Raw genomic sequence first — 8,889 nt, 5'->3', positions numbered from 1 at the left:
TCATCTGAGGTGGACATCCATTGTGCAATGTCCTTGTCAGAATCATAACCCGAAGAATAATGAACTTCATATTCACCCATTCCTAGGTGACGGGCATAATTACCAACACTCTCTGATGTGGAGATTGTCCCAGTGGAATCATCCTCTATCCGCATATGGTAACCATTGTGCAAAAATCGAGAATATTTATCCGTATCTAATGAGAAGCGTTGTTTAATTGCTTCTTCCTCCTCTGATTTATCGCCGCTATAATCTGTGTTGTCTTCTGTTTCTGACACAGTCGATTTTTTATACTCCCGCAAAAATTGTTTAGAGACAACTCGCAATTCTACTCTATCGTCGCGAGGACCAATAGTGATCACTCCTTTATGCCAACTTTGCACACACCTGGCTTGAACAAGCCAAGGTCGTCCTAACAATATTGGGAAAGAGGCTCCATACGAATGTGGTCGGACGATCAAGTAGCTCACATGGAATTCTAGTCCCGCCACTATGGTCTTGATCCCTTGTAAAATACCTAAGAGTTTTACACGTCGTTGATCAGCCAAGCGTAGAATAATGTTCGTAGGTTCGACTTGTTTCAATCCCAACTCCCCCATAGTTTGCTCAGTCATTAAACTGACTGCTGCTCCACCATCTAATTGCACTCCCGTCTGGCACTATGGCTTCCTATTTCCAAGGAAATAGTAGGCGCTTCTAGATCCATAAACATATCTACTACTTGAAATCCTTGTTCTTTAATTGGCTCTGTCATTTTAGAGCTTCTTCTCTTCCCTCTCCTATGTACGAGCTTATGATATAATTGCTTCTTACAAAGAGGAGATATCTCTACTAAAGTGGTCAAGTCCAATGATATTTTACAATCTTTCATAGACTCCCATAAATTAAAGATATCTGGTACACTCTTTCTGTGTACTATAGATGTTTGTAATCTTTCTAGAAAAGGTGCTATACCTTTTTTAATTTCTTCCTTTTCTTGTAGCTTAAAAACAATCGGTGATTCATCAGCAGAATGATCCTCCGATGCTTCTTCAGGAGATTCTACAAACTCTTTTATAGAAGAGTTATCAACTTTCTTATTCGCATTCGGAACAATAAACCCTTTATCATGGTCCATCTTTTGAGATCAAGTAACTACCCCAACCATCACAGGTTCTTTAGCAAAAGTCACTCTCCTTGATTTTCGTTTACGAGGGAATGCATCTTGCAGTTGTTCAACCTCTACTAAATTGGCAGAAGTACCAGTACCCTCATCGACCTTCTGTTTCCCTTTGTCATTTTTCAATGAAGTTACCCGTTTTGGGCATACATCTTCATAATGACCCTCCTCGCTACATATGCGACATAATGGTATATAATCTTGATTTTTTCAAGGATTAGGGCAATAGGGAGCTATATGCCCTTCTTGTTGACAATTATAGCATACCACAGGGTTAGTTGGCCCCATATTTGGGTTAGTATATCGAAAATTATTCCGGCGAAATGGAGGTTTATACGGAGAATTTCTCCTCGTTTGTCCTTGTAACCTTGGCGTAGGTGGTATCCCCTGTGTTGGTAACCCTTGCCTTTCTTGTTGTAATTGCTGCTGATATGTTTCTGGCAGGCCCCTTTGCATAAAAGGTTGAGGTGGTGGACCTATCTCATAAGTCATATTGCTCCTATCCATAAAGTTATAATTAGTTTGCATAGCCTTTACTTGTCGGCGCTCATACGCTTGCTTTACAAAGCAATTGTCTTCCACATGATTGTTTTTTAGACAAAAGGTACAAAACAATGTACGTACTTGGTCCGGCACTACCCTTGATGCAGTTGGACATTCAGTTGCCAAATGGCCGTAACCATTGCACTTCCCACACCACACATTGGATCTCATTGGAGGTGCACTCATAGACGGGCCTGCTGCTTGTTGAGCTATAGCATATACTTCTTTCGTTTGAGGCCTTAAAGCACTCAAAATTTCTTCTTTTAATTTTCCAACTGTGACTGTCATTAATTGGACTACCCTCTCTTCTGTGAGAGCTGGTGGTGGTGGTGTACCAGTCTGCAGCATGTATGCTGGAGCTGTCATATATGGATTTGGAGTATAATAAGGAGTTTGATTTGTATTTACCACCACTTGTGGTGGTGTACCTCCATAACCAGATAATGGCTCTTGAGTTCTTGGAATCGGTATAGTGGGAGAAGTAACCATACTAGGTCCACTAAACAATTCTCTTCTCCTCTGTTGGCTTAATTGCACCTCTTCCCAATTTCTAGCTTCTTGTTTAGCAGCTGTTAAGTCTGCCGGTCTTCTTAAACTCACATATTGTTGAGCGTTCGGATCTCGCAAGCCATCTATAAGTCTACGTTTTTGAGTATCCTCATTGGGTGCCGTATTTCCCATCTTTCTTACTATTGTCTCTATCCTTTGGATGTAATGATCAATGCTTTCGTTGATCCCCTGCTGAAGATAGTCTAACTGTTGAGCGAGTCTATCTTGGAATCCCTGACGGCAAAACTTTGCTAAAAATGTTGTTGTCAACTCAGGGTAAGTAGCCCTATTTGCTGATGGTACGTTACCATACCAACTGGCAGCTTCATCCTTAAATGTAGTTGGAAAAATATGTAATTTTTGATCATTATCCACAATTTCGTTTGCTACACATGTTACTTCAAATTTTTGAAGATGAGCATCCGGGTCTTCATCCCAGAGTCCTGCAAACTGTGTAAAGTCTGCCAATCGTATCGTAGCTCGTGCTACAGGCACTGCCATTTGTTCTAACGGATTTTCAAAGAGTGGGTCCTCCCAAAAATTTAGTACTCGTGGTCTGGGTAAAGCAAATAAATTTCTCAATCCCAAGTCTCGGCACTGGTATAAATTAAATGGTTGGTCAACTATTTCTCTCTCTGGTGTGGGTTGACCCACTAATCTACCTTCTCTTAATCCCTCAATCAGTACTCCTGGTACTTGTTCTAAAAGTAACGCGTTAACGCGCTCAAGTTGATTGGCAAGATCTTGTGCTATTAACTCCTCTCGCTTCTTTCTGCGTGCTTCTCTAGCCCTATTTTGGTCTCCTCCTCTGCTAGAATCTGCTCCACTCATATGATACACACACTCGTGTGACTCCTCTCGATACTAATCCTTCAATGCAGCGTATACCACTACTAGGATTTCACGCTCAATCTTTATAATATCCTCTCGAGTTTCTATAAGCGACTTTAGTAATTGATTTACTAAGGGTCGTAAAAGAGGTTTTATTTGGCTCCTTATGTGCTATTTTAACAATAATTTGTCTTAGATTTTTTTTTCTTTTACTACAACTGTTGATCTTGTGTTTCCAATCACACAAGGTGGATGTGGAACACGACAACATTACTGACAATGAGTCCTCCTACTTCTCTCCGTTCGTAGTTGACTTTGTGACCCTACAGAGTTAGTCGACACGATGTTTTGGGGTTTGAAATCCCAATTTTTATACTCTTGGAGCCACTCAACGTTAGGACGTAGTTTTCCAAGCATACTTTATAGTTACTTGCTTTTACAAAAGCCACTCAGCCGTTGCTTTCTCTTCTAGCTCAAGGATGTCTCTATGCTCTTTAATCATGTAAGGGTCCAACTCTCTAGGAACCCCACTCCCTAATGCTAAGTACTTCCTAAAATCGCTAAATGCTAGCGGCCTTTCTTTTGGAATCGAATACCTTTCACAATGGTATCCCCCTCCTGAATCGAATGCTACTGTCTTATAGTATATTACGTCCACTAATCTCCAGTGGGCAATCAGCTGAATTGCTGCGTATGTGTCTAAGTGCGTTAAGGGTTTTTGCACAGGATCACTAGGGGTGTTAACAATTATTTCCGAAGTTTCTAACTGCTGAGCATCTATGTTTAGGGCCCTTTCCGGATCAGTGTACTCGTGTACACCTTCTCCTTCCTCCCCTAATGCGCTACACAGCCAGCCTATATATAGGCCTTTATAAGTGTACTCTACCGCGCTCGTGGCTCCTAAAAGCTTGTCTATTATTTTCCACTTAATGAGATCAGGCAAATTGCTGACCCATTCTAACGACATAGAACCCTTGAGTACAGTTGTATTACTTTGAGTATGAAAACTCAACTTATTGAAATTTGATTGAATCTCCCTTTTAATTGGAGAATTCTAAGTGTCCACTGACACCTGTGTACTATTTTTAATTTGATTGTCGCCCACACGAAACAACCACGGCTCTTTAAGTCCAAGGACCCCGCGGGAATGTTTACGTGTGCTCTCACTCTCTAACCTAGACTAAACAACCTTTTATCTCACTCTAGGTCTCTAAGTCAACCAGGGAACGATCGGCATGCAAAGTATATGCACCGGGAAACCCCGTAGCTAAAGTAGCTAGCCGATCATTTCCCGGCGGACGCACCAAATGAATGTGTGTACGCACACCCCTACACACATAGAGAGTTAACATCTTCAATAAAATCGGCCACCCGGAACCTGCTGCACCAAAAAGCTCCGGCGTAAGGTTTTTTAAGCATGCTCATCCACGATGCAAAAATTTGTGTGTTTTGATGCCAGTGGCCACTGTGTGGGACTGGCCGCTTAATTTTAAGGGTCACTTAAAATAGTTTATACTATTTTGAAAGATAAAAGCTGTGAGTTCGACTTTTCTGTAGATTCAAACAGAGGCAATTCGTCATCAAGAGAGAGCGAGAGCGAGCAACGAAAAGAGAGAGAAACCCTGGCTCCTCTGTTCTCAAAAATCTTCATGGCAACTTTGTTTGTTGCTTGCACTTCTTCTCAGATCTACCCCTTCCTCCTCTGCTTCATGGACCAATCAACTATACTCAAGTCCCTCTTCTCTGTTTCACTCCGGCTCTGAAAACGATCTCTTGCATCCACTGCTCTGTGATCTTCCGCTCTTCTTCTACTTCCCCTTTCTCTTTCCCACTATCTGCTACACCGACCCTCAGCCATCTTGCTCTGCCCTCAACCTGCAGGTCGGTCCTCATCATCTATCCCCTTTGCTTCATCTACCCTCGGCCCATCTTCTCTGCATCATCCTCATGAGGTTTTGCATATGGCCTCAGCAACACCTTCTCTCCTTTGCCTTCATCATCCCATCCTGCAATTCATTTTGCTTTGCTTGTACCTGGTCTCCCTGCTTTGCTTTCTTACTCTCCTCAACAATTTTCCTGGATAGCGTACTATAGACTGGCTCTGTCTCGTCATCCTCTTGAGGCTCTGCATATTGCCTCCTATATTGGCCCTACTCAAACTCCCCTCTAAGGATCCCATCACCATCTGACTCCCTCCAATGTTCTTCCCTCTTCAAACCCCGACCTCAATGGTTTGCTTCAATGACACTACTCGTTCACACATCATCCTCTCAACTTCTCTCTGTTATCTTGCTTCTTAGACTCAACGATATACTTTTCCTCCTCCTTTCTTGATTCACCTGCTTCAAAATTTCCTGCAACTTCATGGCCAGCCCCTCCCGGCGGACGCACCAATGATAACTATTAATTAAAAAGTTTCACAAAGTCCAAAAAGAATCATTTCTTTTATGCTTGATTTTCTGTTTTATTCAAACAAAACACTAAAAACGAAAAACAAGAACAAAAACAAAACAACTAAAACAAAAACCCATCAAAATTAGGAGTAGGATATCGACATTCCTTTAGGGGGAGTGTAGTCTAATCTTTTTGCAGAACCGAGCAAGTTTGCGAAGAAGTACCTGTTACAAATTGAAGCTGACTGTCAGAGCTATTTCTGGGGAAGTAGCTCTAAAGTGGAGCATTTTCAAGCAGATTAACCAGGTGGTTTACTTCTACTAATACTGATCAGTTATTTAATTTTGATTATTTGTGTGCTTGCTGTAATAGATGTGTCAGTGACAAGTTAGTACAACAATATTCATAGTTATATTAGAGTTGTTAGCCTAGGGGGTTTATATGTTCTTTTTAACTTTCCTTTATCTAGACTTAGCAATCACTGACCGGTGACCAAGCTGTTAGTGGCTGAGAAAGGTAGTAAAGGTGATTATTTAATAGAATCACTTTAGCTAAACTAGTTTTGGGCAATATATTTATGCTCTTAATGGTGATCTAACGATCCCTTAGAAGTGATGTAGGTCTCTGTGGTTAGGAGTATAGACCTTTAAACTCTAGATTATGGTCGGTATGCTAGTTAATTTACACTAGTGATGAGCCAAGGGAAGAATAAAACAAAACTTATATGTTATATGTTGTGTGACGTACCGTCGCCGTACAAGTTTGGTAGGTGGGTGGATCCACTTTGTCTCTAGTGACAGAGCCACGAGCCGTAGCCAGGTTTTGTACGGGGTGGAAGTGTAAGTGCTAATAATTCCTGCTCGATGCAGTAGTGAGAGTGGAATGTGTGCGGGAAAAAAAAAAAAACAATCAAGTCTGATGTGGCTTACTATAAAAATCAAAATACAAACAAAAACACGAAAAAGAATGCATGAAAAAAAAAAAAAAAACCTGGGAATTCAAAAGAAGGGAAATGAAATAAAGGCGATGACTTCCACTTAGATGTGAATACTGTATAGTTTCTATAATATAGGGCTTAATTGGTTTACCTCTATAGAGCTCTAGCGCCATGGAGGGGCGTCGTTCTTGCTATTAAACAGTAATAAATTTATGGTCTTGCCTAGGGCGGTTTATAGTTATCCCATTAACTAGTCACCATATTATTAATTTTAGTTGCTATTGGTGAGGTTTAGGTTTGTGATTTTTAAATCTTTGTAAATGCTAGTTAGTAAGGGTATATACGTTTTCTGGGCCCAACATGTTTATATAACTATGTCTAGTGTTTATTAATTTGTCACTGAGTTGTCACTGATTGACTAATTAACGGTTTTATTGATTGAAACAAATCTCGTTCTTGTTTTACCATAAGTAAAAAATGGACAGACTACTGGTGTTAGTGTCATGTGTTTCAGATTTTATGCTCACGAGGACGTTCGCAGTTAAGGAGGGGAGCCAGTTATTTTTCAAAGTGTGGCTGCCAAGCTGGAAATGTTGCAGCAAGTCAAGAAGTTTTTGGCAATGTCCAAGTTATTTACTTTTTCGTCGAGGACGACTTCAAATTTTAGTGTGGGGGGAATGTAGACCCATCAATCTACACAAAAATTGTAAACTTTTGACATTAATTTGGGAACCTGCATGGGCATATTTAGGAGCATCTGCATGTAAATCACTGCATCATAATGCTTGTTTAGTATGATTTTATGACTGTTGCATATAACTGCCATTGAAATTTGAATGATTGGTCATTGTTTGCGGGAAGCTTATAATTAAAGTGTCAAGCATAAGTGCGATATTGACAGAGAGGACTGTGTGCCGCAAGGTTACTGAGTATGAAGTGTAGGAGAGAGAAAGAACGTGAAAGAAGCCAACTTTCTTTTGGGGCAGATAATGAGAGAGAGAGACGAGCTGTGAACAAGGGTTTTAGATTTCCTTGCCGAGCGGGTTGAGAGTTAGAGGAAAGGTGAGCCCTGCTCTGCAGTAAGTCGAGGTGAGAAAAGAAAAGAGTTTTAACGTCCTAGGAAACTATCCCAAGAGACCTTAAAAATTTAGCGGATGAGAGTTGAACTAAAGATGAGAAGAAACCTGAAAGAGGCCGAGTACAGGAGGCACGAGCCAGCCTAAGTCACGAGAGAGTTTGAGGGACGCCAGGAAGGGCTGAGTCGATGAGAGCCGAGTTGCGATTGCCGGACAAGATTTCGAGAATAACTTTTTGTGTGTAGTGGGAATAAGGACTTATGGGTACTCATTTACAATAAAGTTTTTTTTATGATTATTGAGGAGGTCGAAAACTGTCACGTGAGAAAAAAAACAGTTGAAGGTGGGGGCGCCAGGGAGAGAAACGGGGAGTCGCGAGAGCAAGAAGAGGTGAGAGAGATAGTTTCTTGCCAAGAAAGAGGGAGCTTGAAGGGGGCGCTCCAGATAGGAGAAGGAGAGAGAGAGTATAGCGCTGGTTTTTCTTAGAGAGAGAAAGAAAGAGAGAGAGATTTCGGTTGCTTGACTGTGTGTGTACTGACCAGCTTGAGAATGTCTCTCTGTGTGCGTGAGTGTGTATTATCCTTGCTTGCATAATATAGCATACACAGTAAGCGAAACCAGAGAGATAAATGGGTAGCGCTGAAATTAGGGGAAAGAGAGAGAGAGATTCCGTTTTCAGCCACCTGTGTGTGTGTATTACTTGCTTGACTGCATAGCATAGGTCGCTACACAGAGAAACCTGAGAGGGAGAGAAAAACGTTGTAGCGCAAGTTAGAGAGAGAGCCGCCTGAAGTGGTAGCGAGGCAGAGCTGAGAGTGGGGGCAGGCTGATTACATGTGTGTAGGGGTGTGTGTACTCCAATGCATGGAGAGCCGCCTGAAGAAGGAACACCATATTAGTGAATTTGGGAATTTTCCAATTCCCACTTTCAAAATGAGCTTAAGATTTGACCACATGGCCAAATCTTAACCAAAGTTTTGAGAGCATGGCTCGAAAGAACTTTTCAAGTACTACCTTTGTGGAATGAATTGGCCTTAAAAGATAGTTTGAGATTTGTCCATATGGCCAAATCTTTAAGACTTTGGTGATTCCCAAATTGACTCTAAAGTCTCAAAATCTCTAGTATGGTGTTAAGGTGCTTCTTGGTGAGGTCGCAAGCAGTTGCAAGAGAGTGTGAGGGCAAATCTGAGAGGGGGAGAGTATCCAAGAGCCTGAGAGAGTATAAGTAGGAGAGGCCACGAGGCTGTTGTGGGCAGGGTACGAGATCTGCGAGAGTGAAAGAAAGAGAGAGAAATTTGGTAAACGAATCCAAAGTCTTGCCGCGGAGTGACTCACTTTCAAGTGAGAGGAGCCGCTGCTCTAATTCAGATGGAGACAGAAAGCAAAATACACGCAATCAA

At 41.6% G+C, this 8,889-nt stretch overlaps 1 pseudogene; it reads right to left on the bottom strand.

The window, feature by feature from the left end:
• Positions 1–2,752, bottom strand: part of LOC147431960 (uncharacterized) — a 2,822-nt pseudogene extending 70 nt beyond the window's left edge.
• Positions 2,753–8,889: the final 6,137 nt, after the last annotated feature.

Source organism: Adiantum capillus-veneris, chromosome 21, assembly GCF_014529385.1.
Source record: "Adiantum capillus-veneris isolate H3 chromosome 21, ASM1452938v2, whole genome shotgun sequence".
In the NCBI taxonomy this organism is placed as follows: Eukaryota; Viridiplantae; Streptophyta; class Polypodiopsida; order Polypodiales; family Pteridaceae; genus Adiantum; species Adiantum capillus-veneris.
The sequence above is the reverse complement of the archived record's forward strand: the minus strand, read 5'-3'. Positions and strand labels throughout refer to the sequence as shown.